At 51.2% G+C, this 18,315-nt stretch overlaps 1 long non-coding RNA gene across 1 annotated transcript; it reads right to left on the bottom strand.

Annotated features, from left to right (window-relative positions):
- Positions 1–1,802: 1,802 nt before the first annotated feature.
- LOC118662439 lies at positions 1,803–11,827 on the bottom strand. The gene is made up of 3 exons (XR_004969772.1): positions 11,671–11,827; positions 2,613–2,779; positions 1,803–2,117 (listed from the first exon to the last, which is right to left on the bottom strand). It is a non-coding gene; the product is annotated as an uncharacterized LOC118662439 (long non-coding RNA).
- Positions 11,828–18,315: the final 6,488 nt, after the last annotated feature.

The raw sequence follows: 18,315 nt of genomic DNA, 5'->3' as shown, positions 1-18,315 counted from the left end.
TGAAATAGCTAAACCCCGCACAGCCCCAGTCCGCTGGAGCTGAGGAGCAGCCACCCCTCACGCAGCGCGTGTGCTCGCCGGCTTACTGCATCCCCGCCACTCCTGATCGCCACTGACCCTGAAGCCGAGATACTGTTTTCATTTCTCAGGGCCCTTACACTGTTGCTCTTCTTATGGTGGAGACATAGTTCTTGGTACCATGTCTACCAAAGATTGAAAAATAGAAAGTACATCAAGGAGCCATGAGTTTTACTTTGTAGGACGTGAAGAGTATTTACAGGGAGTCAATCTGCAGACACCGGTCCTGTCCACACATGTGCATTACAAGCTCAGAGCTGCCTAACAGGTTGTGAAGAATGTGCGCTGCTTGTCGCTGGGGGCCTGGTTCACTCACAGTCCATGTGAGCGGCACCTCCGGGAGTCCACAGCCTGCACAGCCTAACACAGCCGTGTCCCCAGGAAGTTGGCCATTGCAGTCACAGGTCTCAGGGCCCTCAGCCCCTGCCCTCAAGTTGTGCAGCCAGGGTGGTCCATCTGTGTGTCCCACACTTGCCTTCTCTCTGTAGCGTGCCTCTGTCTTTCAAGGGAAAACCTCAAGGCAAGGCTGAGTGTGGGACTGTCACTCTCTGTCAGACCCTGGACTTCCTGAAAGTGCTTTAGATAAAACAATGAAGATGACCATCGGAGATAATGAGGCCTGGGTGTCAGCACTTCCCATAAGCCTCTGAGAAGGGACCTAAGATATATCTGACCTGTGAAACCCCCACAGTCAGCCTCCACAGATGGGAATTCCCTGTTCACGATTGGGCCTCGTACAATAGCTGCCAAGAACCACTAAAGAAAACCTAGGAAAGACTTATTCCGCTTGCCCCGTGCATCTATTTCTGGAAATGTAGCCGTAGAAAGTCACAAAAAGAAAGAGGGAGGGAGGGAAAGAGAAAAGGAGGGAGGAGAGGAAAAGTAATATTCATAAAAATGTCCACCAGGCAAAATCACATCCAGTTAATCATGGTGGGTACTTCTGTGGTGAAAGATTGTTTGTTCATTTGCATTTTATTTTGAAAATTTTCTACAATGTTATGTAAGTTGGATAATTCAGACTAAATCAATGCAACCTTAACATGTGATGTGTCTTAAAGACACCAGGCTACTGACACCCCTTAAGCACTCAGCTGGTGGTCAAGAGCAAGACTCCAGAGCTGGTACCTGGTTTCCCAGGGTGGCTCCTCCGCTCCCCCACTGCACTGTGACTGAGCAGGGCCCCTCGAGACAAGCAGCGCACATTCTTGACAACATGGTAAGTATCCACCATGAATAATTGGGTGTATTGGGCTCAGTTTCCTTATTTTTAAAATGGGCACTATGAGAGCACCTGGCTCCTAAGTTGCTATTAGCAATGCTAACATGGGTTGTGCCATCATTTCTGACTCAGCAGCTCACCCAAATCCCCATCATTCTCCATCTTCCAATCCCAAATGCATCCAAACTCAGCTCTCCTATGAAATGCCTCCAGCTCCAGATGACAGACGGAGGAGGAAAGATGGGGTGCCACCCTCCCTGCACTACCCATGCCTCCCAGTGGACCCTTTGGCCTCTTTCCCTCTCCCGAAGCCCCCCCTCCGCTGTAACTCATTTCCGTTTTTCATGCTGACACATTTTAAAGTGAATCGCAGGCTTCATGCCATCCCTCTTCTGCTTACTCCAGTAGATGACTTAAAGAAACAAGAACCTTTTTCTATAGTCAAAATACATTATAATCACTAACAACATATTTTATTAATGCCATATAATAATTGGCTCATAGATAAATTCAGAGACATTTTAAAATTCATAACTTTTCCCATCTTTTTTTTTAACTTTGTCAGACATGATGGGCACTGGAGAGGGACAAAAATGCACAGAGACACTGTGTGGGTGAGGCTGGAGGCAGTGGCATGTCCTGCCCTCCTGGAAGGATAAACCAGGGGGCAGTGTGGCAGACATGGGTCTTCTGATCCAGCAAACCCGCTCCTGGTAATTAACTGGATGGTGGGTACACCAGAGGGTTCTGTGGGAACATCTGATATAACCATCCCCGGGACAGTTCATTCAGTCGGGGTGACGACATGCTCTGGAACCTGTAACAAGACCCAGGAAAGCTAAACGCAGTCCCTGACCCTCGGCTGGGTCTGTGTCTGAGGGACATTACTGGGTTAATGAGCAGAATAGGATTACAGACAGGTTAGAGAAAAGTACTGTACTGAGACTACTAACTGTGCTGTGTTTAGATATAAAAAATAATCTTTATTCTTAGGAAATGTATACTGAAGTCTTTAAAGAACCATGATGCATGCAACTTATTCTCAAATGGCTCAACAATGTATCTTACATTTGCACAATATACTAATACTGTGTGCTTACATATACTTACAGAGGCGGGGGAGGAGAGGGGAGAAGAGCAAAGAGAAAATGACCAGTAAAATGTAAATAATAGATGAATTGGGGATAGATGATATACAGGTGATTTTTATAGGTACTATTCTTATTCTTAACTTTTTATAAGTTTACATTTATCCCAGAATAAAAACTTCAAAATTAAAAGAATGAGGCTGATAAATATAACCAATACTCACCATCCCCACAAAGAAGGGAAGAAGCCCTTCTTTTTGGGCGTCTTTGCAGGCAGTGTGGCAGCACCCTGCTGTTGTTCATGGAAGAGCACAGTTGCCTGGATCTGAGCGCACTGATGCACAGACCACCTAGGGAAGCCCTCAGAAGGGGTGGGGGCGGAACAGCCATCCTCATTAAAAGAACAAGAAAAGAAGGAAAGGGTGTGGGGACTCATTTAGTTAGCCCCTTGGACTTGCCATAAGGACAGAAGTCCTGGGTTTGCTGGGACCACCCCAATTTCAAATACTCCCTCCATCACCTTTACTAGTGCCCTCAGGAGGGACAGGGCTGCCCAGGACGTGGGCCTGCTTCCTCATCGGCAGGGCTGGCACCGGGCTTGGCCCAGGGCCTTTACAGCAACCCCCCAGGTGCTCTGGCCCAGCCTGGCCAATGTCACCCGGGAGCATCTGGCTGAGCAGACAGTCCAGAATCTTGGACCCTCGTGAGAAGCAAATACTGTGCCAGCCAAGCCCAGGCCTCTCCATCAAGTCTCCGCACCCCACGCCAGGGCTGAGGCAGCCTTGCCCCTGGTCAAGGGAAGCCTACAGAGGAGGTGGGGTTGGCCCTTTCCATCCCTGCCCTGCTCAGGTCCGCTGAGAAGGCTGCTCCCTGGAAAAGGGGCCAAGAGCTTTCAGAGGATTTTAGGAAACATGAAACAGAGTGGGGACCTCTTGCCCTGACAGTTTTCACCCCTCCCATCAGTTGGGGCCAGAATAACAAAGAAGCTTCCTCTCATGTGCCTACTCTGGTTGGTTGATAGTGTTGCCCAGGAACCGTGATGACAGGATTCTGAGGTACTGTCCAAGCTGGAAGGAGAGAGTGTATTGATGATCCCTTGGCCATGTCTGCATGATGTGGAATGAGACTCGCAGTGTACAGACCCTGTATTTGCCACCCGGAGTTATAAGCATGACCTCAAGAAGAGAGAGATGGGGAGAGGTCATTAGCAGAATCACCACTATTACTACCACTACTACTGCTACTCCTCTGATTGCAGCTAGAGTTACTGAGCACCTACCATTGGCCAGGCATGTATAGATGCCTCCCATGACAGTCCTAAAGGTGTTGGAGTCTTACTGATCCCTGAATGTCTATTGAACTGAGGGGTGGGAGCATAACCCCGTTTTACAGTTGAGGCAACTGAGGCTCACAAAGTGCTTGCCAAGGTTCCACTGCTCGTAGGTGGTAGAGTCGGAGGTGCACCCCTAAACCTGGGTGCTTTCCATCCCCCACTCTGCCTCTCTCTGATTCACCCTTCCTATCCCAGGGCCCACCCCTGGCTGCCTTTCCTGAAACGCCCTCCACCCCCCACCCACCCCCCGCACCCTAAGTCCCTCGTAGACATCGTGTCCACTGCCTACAAAGTCATGGGTGCCACTGGGAGGCACAACAACGTGGTCAGGGACTCACTGCCCCCACATTCAGTGGACAGGGGCCTCCCTGTATCCGTTACTTGTCCCCAACCCAGGTTCTTCCCACCACACAGCAGTGATAGATAGTTTGTGAAATACCCCGAGCTTGCGGTTGACCAGAATTCTGAAATAATTCCATTGAGACCGGAATTCATGCAATGGTCTGTATCCTGATGTGGTAAAGAAGGCAGCCCGCAGGGGTGGGGGGGGAGTGGTGGTGGTGGTAAGAGGATGTGAAGGCCCAAGAATGGTGAGGCAGCCTCCAGGCCCTGCAGAGCAAGGGCTCCTGCTGCCACCCCTCCCCTGGCCCACGGGCTCCGGAAGGCCCATCTGACAGGAGCGGAACCCTGATAAGCACCACCTGACCAGGAGCCCTGGGCAGAGAGATTAATGCACAAATTGTCAACAACCTCCCAACGCTGCACCCCCACAAGGGGAGCAGGGGCATAAGGAGGCACATTGGGAAAGGAAGGACAGTGAGGCCTCAACCAGGGATAGGCAAGAGAACAGACAGCCTGCCCCAAGCCCTCAGCCTCAGCCTTGCCCCCAAACCCACAGGGCCTGGGGCTGGGCAACCTGAGTGGGAAGAGGCTGACGTGTGAGGCTGAGGGATCATCATGGCGGCCGGGTTTATCGCTGAGCTGAGCCTTGGCCTGAGCAGGCCCTTGATGTGCAGGGGGATGGAGGAGAGCCTTTGGAGGCCCTCAGCCTGGAAGCATCCCACAGCTGGGTTGACTCCTGAGTTGTCTGGGGCCTCAGGTCATGGGGACTCCACCAGACCTGGCCGGCCTCCATGACCAATGAGCTGGAAGAGGACTGGGCTTCTCCTTGGCTGGCATCCCCTCCCAGCACTGCAAAGCATCCCCCTACTACAGCTGGGCAGGGACCCCAGGCCAAGATGTGGCAGGAAGAGGGCAGGCCCAGGTGGCTTTGGAGTTGCCATGTTCAGGGGCCTCCCTCACACCAGTTTCCTCATCTGGAAACCAGAAACCTGAGGTCAATCCAGTGGGATTTCTATAGAGCAAAATGCACTCAGTGGAAGGGCTGCCCTATACTCCGAGGTTATGAGATTCCCTTTTTAGGGAAAAAGTAAAAAATAAAACCTTTTCTCTGAAGAAATCATGGTACTACCAGTCAGATATGGTGTACTGAAGACCCCCTGGTATATTTCGTTTGCTACATGGGTAATTGGGCTTCCATCTTTAAATCTTTAAGTCCATTTGTTTAAGTTGTATTTCCAGTTTCGTTTGGGAAGCTCTGAGCCACAGGTCCCATGTGCCCCAGGCCCCACCTCCCCCAAACCCTGCCCCTGCCCTTCCCTGCAGCAAGCAACCTGGGCCATTTACGTCCTCAGTGCCATGTGGAGCCAGCCACGCCCCCACACATTGTCCACCTGCCCCTGGCTCATGTGTGCCAAGCCAGGGCACCGCAGTCCAAGTCCCATCTATCACCCTCAAACAGCTGCCCCGTGTGTCTGCACCCATTGGCCGGGGCCACTGGCACCCACAGCAGGAGCAGGCACTGCCCCGGATCGCACCATCTCTGTGCAGCCAAGGTTTCCACCCACAGAACAGTGAGAATCTAGAGTGTAAGCCCAGTGCTATCCTGGGTGGCACAGTCCCAGGAGTCTGCAGGTGACACCTGGTTCCTTCTCAATCATTCCTCCACCCCCACTCAGCACTCAGCTGGTACAGACCACCCCCATCCCTGATGACTTCCCTACAAGCCCGTCTTCCTCAGTCAGTGGCCAGGTGCGGCCACACATGCAGGGCCCGAGGTCCTGTTGGGGGCCTACTCCCGCTCAAGAACCAGAGCAATAGAGGCAGTGGAAGCACAGAGTGCTGTTTGAACTGGGCAGAGCACAGGCCCCAAGTGGCCCGATCATCTGAATTTTTTCAAGAGGTGAAGAAAATTCAAAATTTTAGGGAATCTCTCCTGAGTTTTAAATGTTGAACATGAATTCAACTTTTCATAACGATAATAACATTCTGCAGGAAGAGAAAATCCATCTGCTGGCCAGCTGGTACAACCTGCAGTCAGCAGCCAGGCCTCACTGGGTGTAGTGAAGGTGCAAAACCAGCTGGGCAACGTCTTCTGAGCGTCTTTTCTGGGACCAGCCCAGGGCTGGTGCGGGGCACCCACCTAAGTCAGACTCAGTCAGATCCAGGCGTCAGGGAGCTAGGCTTGGAGCGGTGCAGAGACAGATCATGGCAGCACAACAAAACAGTGTGATCTCTCGTACAGGCATGGAGTGTTTCCCGGGCTTTCACAGACATTGCTAACAAGTTTTCCTCTGGGAGAGGGAGGTTGGTAACTGGGGGATGGAAGAAAGGGGAAGGGATTTCTACTCTTCTCTTTATACTCTTCTGACCTGCTTGAATATTTATCATTAGCATGTATTACTTTTACTGTGTTTACAACACATGACACGAATGTAAACCAATGCAGTGACACTGTTATAACATTGTAACTTGAATGCCCAGAAAGCCCAACAAAGTAGTAACTGTCTGCATCTAGGAGAGGGGAGGAGAGTGGCAGTAAGCCTTCTCAGGGGTAATGCTGAGGGCTGAGTTTTAGAGAATGAGTAGGATTTTTTCTAGGCAGAAACAAAGGGAAGCTTCCTCGCAAACCACAGAAATCAGTGGCTATTGGGGTCACTGGGGAAGGTTTCACGAAGTTTATGGAGGGACATACTTCAACTGGACTTGGAAGGATACAGAGGATTTGAACAGGAAAGGGGGTTAAGGTAGCAGGTACAGCACAAGTGTGGGGTAAATGAGCCTGGCACAAGTCCAGGACCATGGAATCTAGCTGGGATTCCTCAGGGTGGCTCCAGAGCAGGGGCTGCGGCCTGAGAATGTCCCTGATCCCCATAGGACCTGAGTCAGAGCTACCTCTCAGAGGCCCAGGAGGCCCTCGGTCTGTCCTGGCAAGACAAACAACCACTTCAGGCAGCCTGCAGGTTCTGAGCAATGTGGCATGTCATGCCCCTGACTGGGAGCTGATCGATCGATCACTATATTCAAATACTGCTGGGACCTTTACTTACCTCAGTGGGAGCTTTAGCTGTCTTTCTCTAAACTCCAGTTTCCTTAGGCACCTCCACCTGCGAGGTAACTGTGAGGAACCAATGGTATGAGGATGTCAAGTTACGCCACGGGGCCTGGCTTGGACCAGGAACACCATAATAATTGCTGACATTGACCTGGTACCCACTTGCTTAAGTTCTCTACCACCAGCAATTTGTTTGGTCTTCACAAGAACCCCATGTGGCAGTTCCAGTGATAAGCCTTTAAAACAGATAAGGAAACTGAGGCAAGCATGGCTACACACAGCCAGTGAGTGTGGGAGCCGGAATCTCAACCCCAGCTGGCTGGCTCCAGCACCCATACTGTCACCTACCACGCCCTTCATGCAGACACCACACTTCTTCATCCTTTTAAAGTAAAATTTGGCCGCCACCATCAACAGAGATTCTCCATGCCAGAGCGCCAGGCAAAAGTGACCACAGCAGCAGGGAATGCCCAGCCTCTGTGCTCTGGGCACTGCCCAGCCAACCCTTGGAGAAAGGCATGGATATCCTGGGCAGGGGTCGCCCTCTGGTGGTGATGGGCACAGAGTCACCACTGACCTCAGGTCTTTGGAATGAGGTGGCAAGGTGAGGTGGGCCCAGCTCATACCTGGACCTCTCTCACCACTCAGGGGCCAGGGCCCAGATGCCCCACATTGTGAAGGGGAAACCAAGGCCCTGAAAACGGAGCAGAAACTTTGTCAGGGCCATAGAACATGTCCATGGAAGAACTGGAAGGAGCCAGACTTGATGCCCAGTGGCTGGCCTGTGGGATGAGGGGGGACAACAGCATTTATTGAGTGCCTGCATCATGTTCTACATGCAGAGTCTTCCGTGACCCCTATTAAATAAAAAATTATTCATGGTACTTGTTAAAGACCCTAAGAATGCTTTATTCAAGGGGGACCATTACAACAGGGTCCCTTTTTTTAGAGAGAGAGGAAGGGAGAGGGAGAGAAACAGCGATGTGAGAGTGAAATATCAATCTGCTGCCTCCTGCATGATGCCTACCAGAGATCAGGCCCACAACCCAGGCATGTGCCCTGACCAGAAATCAAACCCGCAACCTTTTCGTGCACAGACTGATGCCCAACCAACTGAGCCACACTGGCCAGTGCCAACAGGGTCTTATTGTGGGGAAGAGTGATGGAGCTGCCCCCTGAATACAAGAAAGAGGGAATTTATAACCACAGAGCAGGGTGGGGTCAGTGGATGGAAAATGACTAAGAGGAAATATCAGGAATAAGGGGAGATTCTGCTGAATCAACCTAACAAGATTCGTGTTGAAGGTTAGCCAGGTGACCAGCCATCACTTGGTAGAATTCAGTGGTTCTCAACCTCCCTAATGCTGCGACCCTTTAATACAGTTCCTCATGTTGTGATGATCCCCAACCATAAAATTATTTTCGTTGCTACTCCATAACTGTAATTTTGCTACTGTTATGAAACGTAATGTAAATATCTGATATGCAGAATGTATTTTCATTGTTGGCGTCCCACAGGTTGAGAACTGCTGTGTAGATGGTGGTGGGTAAGGAACCTGATCAGATATAACATGTGAGAGATTCTGGCTAAATTGAATTACCAGGATTCTTGCTGAAAGTGGACAATGTAGAGATGCATACAGAAGCCCAAAAGTCAGGGCCTAGTTGAGAAGAGAGTTCAGAGGAGCCAAGTAGAGTCTGTCAAGGAGAGTCTTTGCCCCCCTCTCTGCGATCATCCCGTTCTATGGATGAGGACCAAGGGCTCAGACACCCTGCTGATTCCAGAGCCATCCCGAAGACCGGCCTCCCAAAGAGCCACCTCTTAACTGCCTTGTGTTCCACTGGGTCCAGTGGAGTGTGGCTTAAAGCAACACTCAGTTTTCCCTCTAAAATGGGACCTGAATTAGATATGTGTTTTGCCAGTTCCACCTTCACATTCTGTGCCATATGCTCCCATAACAACAGACCCTTACCTAGTGTTTACTGGCCCCTATCACCTCATTTGAGCCTCACACCAACAACGACTCTCTCAGTTAGAAATTAATATTACCCCCATTTTATGGATGGGAATATTGAGGCACAGGGCAGTTGAGTACCTTGGCCATGATCACATAGCTAGAAAGTAGCAAAGCTAGCCATCCATTGCAGGAAGCTTACCCAGGGCCAGGGAGGCTGAACTCTCTGCTCTATCACCTCCTCCCTTATCAGGTCAGTCTCATGGTCTAACTTAGTTTTAAATGAAACTTTCTCACTACCATAAGTGGAAAACCAGTTGCACTTGCCTGAGTAAAAGGTAACACACACAAAGAATGTAAATCAAGTAAAGGGATTCCATTCCCCACAAAGAGTCAAGTGCTTGGAGAGCCTGGAGTTCAGGAGAAGCTCTGTTTTTGCAAAGAGATTATGTGTTCAGAGGACTGCTAGACCAGAGTGACCCCACCCTGGACTTTCTCTCAAGAGACCCTCTCTGAGTCAGGAGGCCCTGACACCGATACCTCAGAGCAGGTTGGAGCTTGGTCGAGGGCTCCCAATGTGGACCAGGCTGAGTGCTGCCCCCAGCGCTGTGAGGGCTACACCACATAACTGTTGTTCTGCAGGTCCTTGCTAGCAGATCTTGCCCCAGACTTGCCTGATGGTTGTATGGCCCCAAAAGAGTCATTTCTCCACTCTAGCTCCCAGTCCTCACTATAAATGAGGACTTCCCGGATCTGCTTTAGGGACTAAACAGATATTGGAGGCAAAGTGCACAAAACAAGATGGACACCATGCGAAGGGACAAATTGGTGATCATCCTGGCAGGGTCTCTGTGGCACGCTAGTCCCCTCACCCCAGCTCCACGGCCAGTCATCCCTGAAGCCTCCTTGGGGATAGAGGGGAGACGGGACCTGAGGGCATGCATTACTGGGAGTGGATGGTGAAACATGAGGGAAGAGGGCGCCTGGTGTCCACCACTGGGGAGTGGGTGCTTGAAAGGCAGAGGACACACAGTGAGATACTCCGGGGTAGAAGTTTATCTGGAAACACACACAGTGACATGGATGGGCCCCCAAGTGAGCCAAGTGAGACCAGCAAGAACCAGAGTGTGCTGAGAGCAAAGTGGACACACATGCATGGAAACACGCCACATGCATTATCAGCATACCGCATCTGAGGACATGCACCCTACACAGTGGGGCTGCTGAGGATAGGGGGTGGGGGTCAGGACGAATGAAGGTACAGCAGGGATAGAGGCAGTACGTACCAATCCAAAGAAAAGTAGAAGATATTCATAGAATGCCCAGCACAGGGTCTAACCTATTACAGATTTAATAACCTGGGCCTCCACTTCTAGCAGTGGACCCTGGGTAAGGTCATCTCTCTGGGTACTCGTATCTGTGTCTGTCAGATGTAGGAAGGACTATTATCTGTGCCCAGCCCACAGGAGGCAACTGTGGGTCCTAAGTTATAGGTGGGCAGTGCCCCTAAATCACAGGATGGCCACACTGGCAATTAATTCAAAAGCCCTTACAGGGCCCTGAAATCCTACACACACACACACACACACACACACACACACACACACACACACACACACACACACACACACACAACTAAATCACAACTGCTATGTATTAAGCACATATGCTCTGTGCCAGGATGTTTACTTACATATTTTTTATCCTCATAACACAGGTATCATTTGGCCCATTGTTTGAGTTGGAAAACGGTAAAAGGTAAGTGACTCGCAGAACCAAAACTCAATTCCAGGTAAATCTGATGCCACCCTCATCCAACTGTCCCAGGCTGCTTCCTACCACCACCACCAACACACACACACACACACACACACACACACACACACCAGCCCGAACTAAAACCCCCCTGGAACTGTCTCTGCCCCTTGTGTGCCCTGGGTGTGCATAGATGCCTCAGCCCAAACTGACCCTCTCTAGTCCAAATTCAAAGGGGTCTCCTCCTCAGTACTCAATCTTCATCTCTGACAGTCACCCCCTGCCTCATGCTGCTGGAGTCCCTTACCTGAGTCCACTCATCGCAGCGCCCATCTCGCATCTGGTCTCCTCCCTGGTTCCCTCCTGGCTCCGCGGGGCACCCCACCCCAGTGGCCTGGCCTCACAATGCAGAAAAACCTGAGCTCTCTAGAAGAGCTCTGGGTACCAGTGGGCAAGAGGGTTGGTCATTTTCATCCAATACTTCCTCACTACATACACAGACCCACCTTCCCCACTCCAGGCCTTCTGTTGGGCAGCAAATCCAGGTCCTGCCCCTGGGTTCCCGGCCTGGTGGAGCGAAGTGCCAGGCCCCAAAAGGGATGGATCAGAGTGACAGGAGCCGGGGTTGACTCAGAAGAGAAGCCCCATGAGCAAGGCAGGGCACAGGAGCAGGGAGTGGGAAAGCTGTGTGATGAGATAGTGGTGTGAGAGCACCATGTGGACGGTCTGAGGGTGCACAGAGGTGTTTCTGCAGTGAAGGTGCCCCTGGAGCATGCTGCATGCCCTGCATGCTCCTGGAGGAGAGACTGTGGGTGAGGAAAGGTGCCCCAGAATGCCAGGCCTACCTGCTGTGCAAGCTCCCTCAGCTGCAAAGTGGGATGATAGTATCTGCTGAAAGAGCGGCTCTGTTAGCAGTCAGATGCATAGGTGACCACAGCGGTGACTGGCACCAAGTAAGTGCTGAGTGTAGGCTGTTATTATGACAGTGTCTGTGGGCTTCCAAGGTCCGTGAGGGTGGGGACTTTGTCCACTCCCATATCCCCAGGGCCAAGGGCCAAGGGCAGCACCCAGCACACAGTGGGCATTCAGTGAACATCTGTGGGTCAACACAGCAGTGGGTGTACACCTGCCTGCGAGTCTGAGAAAGAACCATGGGTGTGGGAGGAGCACGTACACCCAGATCCTGAAATGGCTGCTCACCTGTGGCCATGTGCCTTCGCTGTCCTTCATGAGGACACACAGGAAACAGAGACAGACACCATCCTCCTCTGCTACTTCAGGTCATGCCAGGGCAGGAAGCTCCCGCTGCCTATCACAGTGCCCCCAGCGCTCACTGACAGGGCAACAAGACACCAAGATGGGTCCCATCTCGTAGAGACCAGGCTCAGCTCTCCCATTGAGAGCTCAGCCAGCACTGGGGGAAAGCCAGAATTTGGCAAAAAAAAAAAAAACACCCAGAAAATATCCCTGTGCCTCCTCCCTCTTCAACTGAGCTGCTCCTGGGCTCTCCCCACATGACTGGCCCCAGTACTCGAAGTATCAATACTAGGAGGACCCTCAGATATCTCATTGTGCAGGAAGACTTTAGGCCTGGAGAGGGAAGGGACTTGCCCACGGTCGCCCAGGGGCTGGCTGCAGAGTTGATCCTCAACCCAATGTATTACGACCATCTGCCACTAGAAACGTGAGTGATGGACACCTACAAAGGCACTTTGTAAACAGCTACACATTCCCAACAAAAGGGTTATGCTGATCATTCTCATAGCTGTTGAGGGAAGAGATTCTATTTCTTGAGCCAGCACTGTTGGAAGGCTTTACTTGCATCCTATTCATGATTTATTTCAGGCCTATTTCAGATCATATTGTCCCCAATTCCAGGCGAGCAGTGTGAGGCTCAGAGTACACAGACAAGCCCTCGAGTGGGTGGCACACCCAATCAGAAGCCTTGATGCAAAGGCAGTGGGGGTGCCGGGGAACGACAACAAAAGGGGCTGGGGAAGACAGTGAGTGCCAGGACCAGGCCTGGGGAGGGGAAGCTGGGGCCACCCAGGAGAGAAGGTGTGCCCTGAAACCTGACTTGCAGCCACCAGGGCCTGAATGGGGCAGGGCGGGGAAGAGACCAGAAGGGAAAGAGCAGCATTCACTCACCTCTATAGCCAAAACTCTGCTGTGCTGTCCACCTTCCAAGCTGTCTCTTCCCAGGGATGTCTCCCCAACCCTTCAGACTAAATCCATTGATCACATCGCCCTATTTTATTTCCTTCATAGTATTCAGCACTACCTGCAGGAATTTATTTTCTAGTTTCTTGTCTTTCTAAAAGTCACACAAGACTTTGTCCCACTTACTGTAACCCCGGGGCCTTCAGGCACAGTGCCTGAGACGTAGTAAAGGTATTTCTTAAATGAATCGCAGGCACTGATGCGCTGCCTCCTTCACTCTGCTGCGTGAGCTCCCACCCTAGGGAGGCGAGCCGTCCCCTGTACTTCACAGAGCAGAGCCAGACGGTGTCAGGTAGGAGCCCCCAGAGGACAGGGAGGGCCACCCAGGAGGCGAAGCTTGTGGAGTTCTCTGCCAGTTTCCTGCAGGTACTGGTGGGAGGCAGGCCCAATTGCTCAGAGACCACCCTGGAAATCTCTCCCTCCAGCCGTCCATCACATCACGGGACTCTCTCAATTGGCCCCTTCTCACCTAGATCTGTAACCTTTTCCCTCCCTATGACCTCCTCACTTCCCAACACAATTTGAATTGGCGCCTATCTTTCTCATCCTAAAACAAATCTTTTTGGATTCCATCTCCTGAATGAAAGGCAAAAAAGGGGGCCAGAATCGAGACTCTTCCCTCCCCATCATCACCCACTGGCAAATCCTATAGACCCTGTGAATACTCCTAAGTCTGCCCCCTATTCTGTCTGCTTTTCCCTGATATCTATTTTGTGCATTTCTGTTCCCGGCATTTAGTTCAGGGCCTGCTATGGTAAATATGGAACCAACCACTGGATGGAAACTGAGAATGTAAGGGGCTTGGTTGGGGGCACCATGGTGGCGTGGCCATGGTAGGGGAGAGGCTGCACTCCATTCTGGCTCTTGGCTAGCCCAGTCTGGAGGTTCCATCTTCCCTCCCTGTCATTCCCCAAGCCTGTGCAGACAGGTAACAGACCAGTCCCCAGATCCCAGGCCAGAGCCCCAGAATCCAGCCCAACTTCAAAATGGCGCCAGACCTGGCCCGAGGCAGCAAGCCTGTGCCGAGGCCATGGGCCCTGGGGTTCGTCGGGGGGCGTTTCCTGTCTGAGCCTGCCGCCCCCAACTGCTGGCAGCATGGTTTCCGCAGGGCTGCGGCCAGGGCCTGCACTATCAGCTCGGCACCAGATGCCCGGTCAGGATACTTGTGGTGAAACTGTGAGGGTGCATTCAGCCCTTTGGGGTTTTCTCCCGTGTCAACCTCCAAGACAAATGGAGGAGGAAAAGTGACACCCAGCCCTCCTTCAGCTGTGTTTTCCCCGTTCTAAGCCAGGAGCAGGGCTGCAGGCAGCTGCTCCAGGACAGGGGCCTGCTGCACGACCACCTATGGCTGTAGGGGCACCTGAAAGCTGAGGCCATGATGGACGCTGGGGTCAGGCCACTGGGATCAGGCAACTTGGTCAAGGCTGGACAGATGGGTCTGGCCTGGGGGTATGAACATTGTTCTGGAACCCTGGGGGGGTTGGGGGAGCGCTCCTCTCCAGGCATACACCGTGTGAGGGCCACAGATAGGATAGACTGGGTCTGAGACAAAATAAGAGGTGAAAGGTATCTAGGACACCTCACTTTGCCTGGGGTGGGGGGTAAGCCTTGATCAAGGCTTTATACACAGGGCCTCACTTCAACCCTAACCCTAGGAGTTACTGAGGCCATGCTTGCCACAGGGTAAGCAAGGGTTAGGGAGGTGCAGGATTACCCATGGCCAAAGATGCTACACCCAGAGCTAAGGATGAGAGGAGGCTGGGGGGGGAGGGAGGGGAGTTGGATGCTGGATGCTTCACTGTAGCCCCCAGCCCAGGGCGCTGGGTGAGTCACGGGCTCTGTGCCATCCAGCTAGCCCACAGCCAGCATAGGGAATCCGGGAGCCCAAGTCCCCATCACTAGACATCTGTGCTGCAGCCCAGCTCCCGCGCTGACCCCAGACCCAGTTCTAGTCTAGGTGGGATTGGCAGTTCCCAGACCTGCGCCCCTAGGTGGTGCCACAGCCAGAGCACCTATCCTGCCTTTAACACAGGTGCAGCATCGTGCATGCGCTGCTTTTCTAGCCCAGCGGCCATCTGCGCCTGCACACTTGGCCTCACTTCAGTGACGTGTCCACGGGGTTGAGACACACAAGGGCACAGTGCAGCTCCCTGCCTAGGCCTGCAAGTGGGCCACCAGCATGAACCCTTGCCAACTTTTCCTTCTTTTCCAGGCTGGTGAAGTAACTGGCCAAATGGGCTGAGGTGGTACCTGGCCAGGGTGACCAGGGCCCCAGCCCTAAAGCACAGAGCTGCACCTGGGTTTCCTCAGAGAAGCAGAGGCGGCGCTGCAGGGCTGCTGGGCCAGTCAGTTGGGCAATTCTGGGGGGACAGGGGGAAGCCTGGCTTGGTCCTACCTAGGGGCACCAGAAACTAGGTGTGAGTGGGCCAGGCCCACGAGGAGAACACCGTGTAAACACTGGTCAAGTGCAGCCTCCAGTTTCCAGCCCTTGAAGACAGGACACCCCAAGGACTCGGGCTCAGGCCAGAAACTGATTGGGGAAATGGAGATAAAATGAGAGGAAATGGAAACATTTGCTAATTCTTAACAAGCAGTTGCAATATGCCACTTTATACTTATTACCTCATGTGATCCTTAAAGCCATCCTACCGAGAGGCTAACATAGCACTGCTTCGTTTCACAAATGAGGGAACTGATGCCCAAAGCCTTGCCTAAGGTCACAGTGGAAGGCAGTATTCGGACTTCCACGCAGACCCTGACTGCAGGGTCCCACTACTGAAGGAGTGTCCTCTCCCAGACTAAGTCCCCGTCCTTCCAATGCCCTTTTGACCGCATACCTCACGTTGTCCACAATCATTTTCTCTCCTCTATATTCCGCCTCCGATTTTCCACTGAATCCTTCCCACTAGCATTTAATACGAATCTCTTCCGTCTTAAAATTTTCAGCTGTACATTCTTCTAATAGCTACCCTGGTCTCATCCCTTTCACAACTAGATGTGAAATGCAGTCAGTATTCAAAAGGAGCCCTAGCTGGTTTGGCTCAGTGGATAGAGTGTTGACCTGTGGACTGAAGGCTCCCAGGTTCGATTCCGGTCAAGGGCACATGCCCAGGTTGCGGGCTCAATCCCCAGTAGGGGGTGTGCAGGAGGCAGCCGATCAGTGATTCTCTCTCATCATTGATGTTTCTATCTCTCTCTCCCTCTCCCTCCCTTTCTGAAATCAATAAAATATATTTAAAAAAAATAAAATAAAAAAGGAGCCTCACCTCAGGCCAATCCCATTCCTAACATTCAACCAAGTTCTAAGTCACCAAAGAATGACTTCAATGACCCATTCTAAAACCAACAGACCTCTTCCATTCTTACTTTTGCTTGGCAACTCGCAGCAGCACTGATTGCTCTTCCTTGAAACATCTTTCCACTTGACTTCCATGACACCACATGGTCCAAGCCTTTCTCTTGCCTCACCGGCCACTTTCTCAACTTGTGTGCAGTGGTGTGCTCCAAGAGGCCACTGTACTTTAAAGTCCTAATGTTCAGTTCTTCTTACTCAGCACCCTTCCTAGGCACCCTCACCCACCCCAACCGCCATCTCACCATTTCCACAGCCATCTTCATGCTGAACGACCCCCACATTTATCATTTCCATGCCATTCTGACCTGCAGGACTAAATATCCAACTGCCCATAGACATTCCCACTTGGATGTCCTAAGAACACCCACCTTACCATGTCTGAAACCACTCATCATTATCTTCCTCAAACCTGGCCTTACAGATCTTCCCATATTAAATGAATGGCACAATCATCCCTCAACCCACCACACCAATATTTAAGCTATTCATTCATTCAATAAGCCACCTACTATGTGTAATACACTGATCTTAACATCTAGCTGGTAATGTAAGGGTAAGCATACCAGAAAAAACCCTGCACTATCAGAGCTAGTCCATTAATCACACATTCTAACTGTGCAGTATGATGTGGAGGCAGAACAAGAGGGTACAATAGGATTTGATTGAGTCTGAGAGGTCCTAGAAGGCTCCCATGAGACAGAAGCTTTAAAGTGTTACCTGAAGGATGCATAGGAATTAACTAGGTGAAGACGAGGTGTATATACCAGAGAAGAGTGGGAGAAAGCATGGCACTCCTTTAGCACTGCTCATTGCCCATCTACCAGTAAATCTCTCAAATGCATCCACATTGGCACATCACCACCCTTGCCCAAGCCATCACCTATTGCCTAGATTACAAGAGGCTCTCAGGTTTTCCCCCACATCCTCCAGCCTTGAGTAGTTCATTCTCAGCCCGAAATATAAATCTAAGCATGTCTCTCACACACTGGTCTGTCTTTCCTTCATTTGAGGATAAAGCCAAAAGCTTTAACAAACTTATACAGCCTTACCTTGTTCTATACTTTTCCTCTGCAGCCCTTGGTGGTACCCTGTCCACCTGACTCTCTGCATCCAACTTCATGCCAAGCCCCAGGCTGCCCCAGGGCTTTTGCCCATGCTATGCTCTCTACCTGGAACACTCTCCGCCGCACCCTCCCCTGCCATCCATGTAACTCCTCCAGAGCTCAACTCAAAAGTCACTTCCCTCCCTGGCCGGTTTGGCTCAGTGGATAGAGCGTCGGCCTGTAGACCGAAAGGTCCAGGTTCAATTCAGATCAAGGGCATGTATCTCAGTCATAGGCTCCTCCACAGCCCAGGCCCGGGTCAGGCGTGTGCAGGAGGCAACCACTCGATGTGTTTCTCTCACATCGATATTTCCGTCTTTCCCTCTCTCTTCCACTCTAAAAATCAATGGAAAAATATCCTCCGGTGAGGATTAAAAAAAAAAGTCACTTCCTTCAATGAAACTTCCCCCAGCTCCTTTGCAGATTAAGTGTCCAGTATATAACATCAGAGGACCCTTTCCCCTTTCCTCACAAGGTTTTGTCAGTTTGTAATTATGAACTTGTATTTGATCATTTTACTATCTGTCCTCCATAAGAATCATTCTGCTTTGTTCATCATCATTTCTTTAGTGCACAATAGAGCATGTGATGAAGAACAGATAATCAAAAACTGCAAGAACAGAGCCCTCACTTCCTCCACTCTGTTCTTATGAAGTCCACTTCACCTTTATGGCCTCACTGTTCTAATATATAACCAACTAGGGGCTCGGTGCACAGATTCATGCACACTGAAAGGAAACTGATTAAAAGATTCATGCAGTAATTACGTTACTACAAAAAATTACATGTCAAAGTAGTATATATAGTATCTA

The sequence above is a fragment of the Myotis myotis genome, unplaced genomic scaffold, assembly GCF_014108235.1.
Source record: "Myotis myotis isolate mMyoMyo1 unplaced genomic scaffold, mMyoMyo1.p scaffold_m19_p_9, whole genome shotgun sequence".
Classification (NCBI taxonomy): Eukaryota; Metazoa; Chordata; class Mammalia; order Chiroptera; family Vespertilionidae; genus Myotis; species Myotis myotis.
Note: the sequence above shows the minus strand (reverse complement) of the source record. Positions and strands in the feature narration are given on the sequence as shown.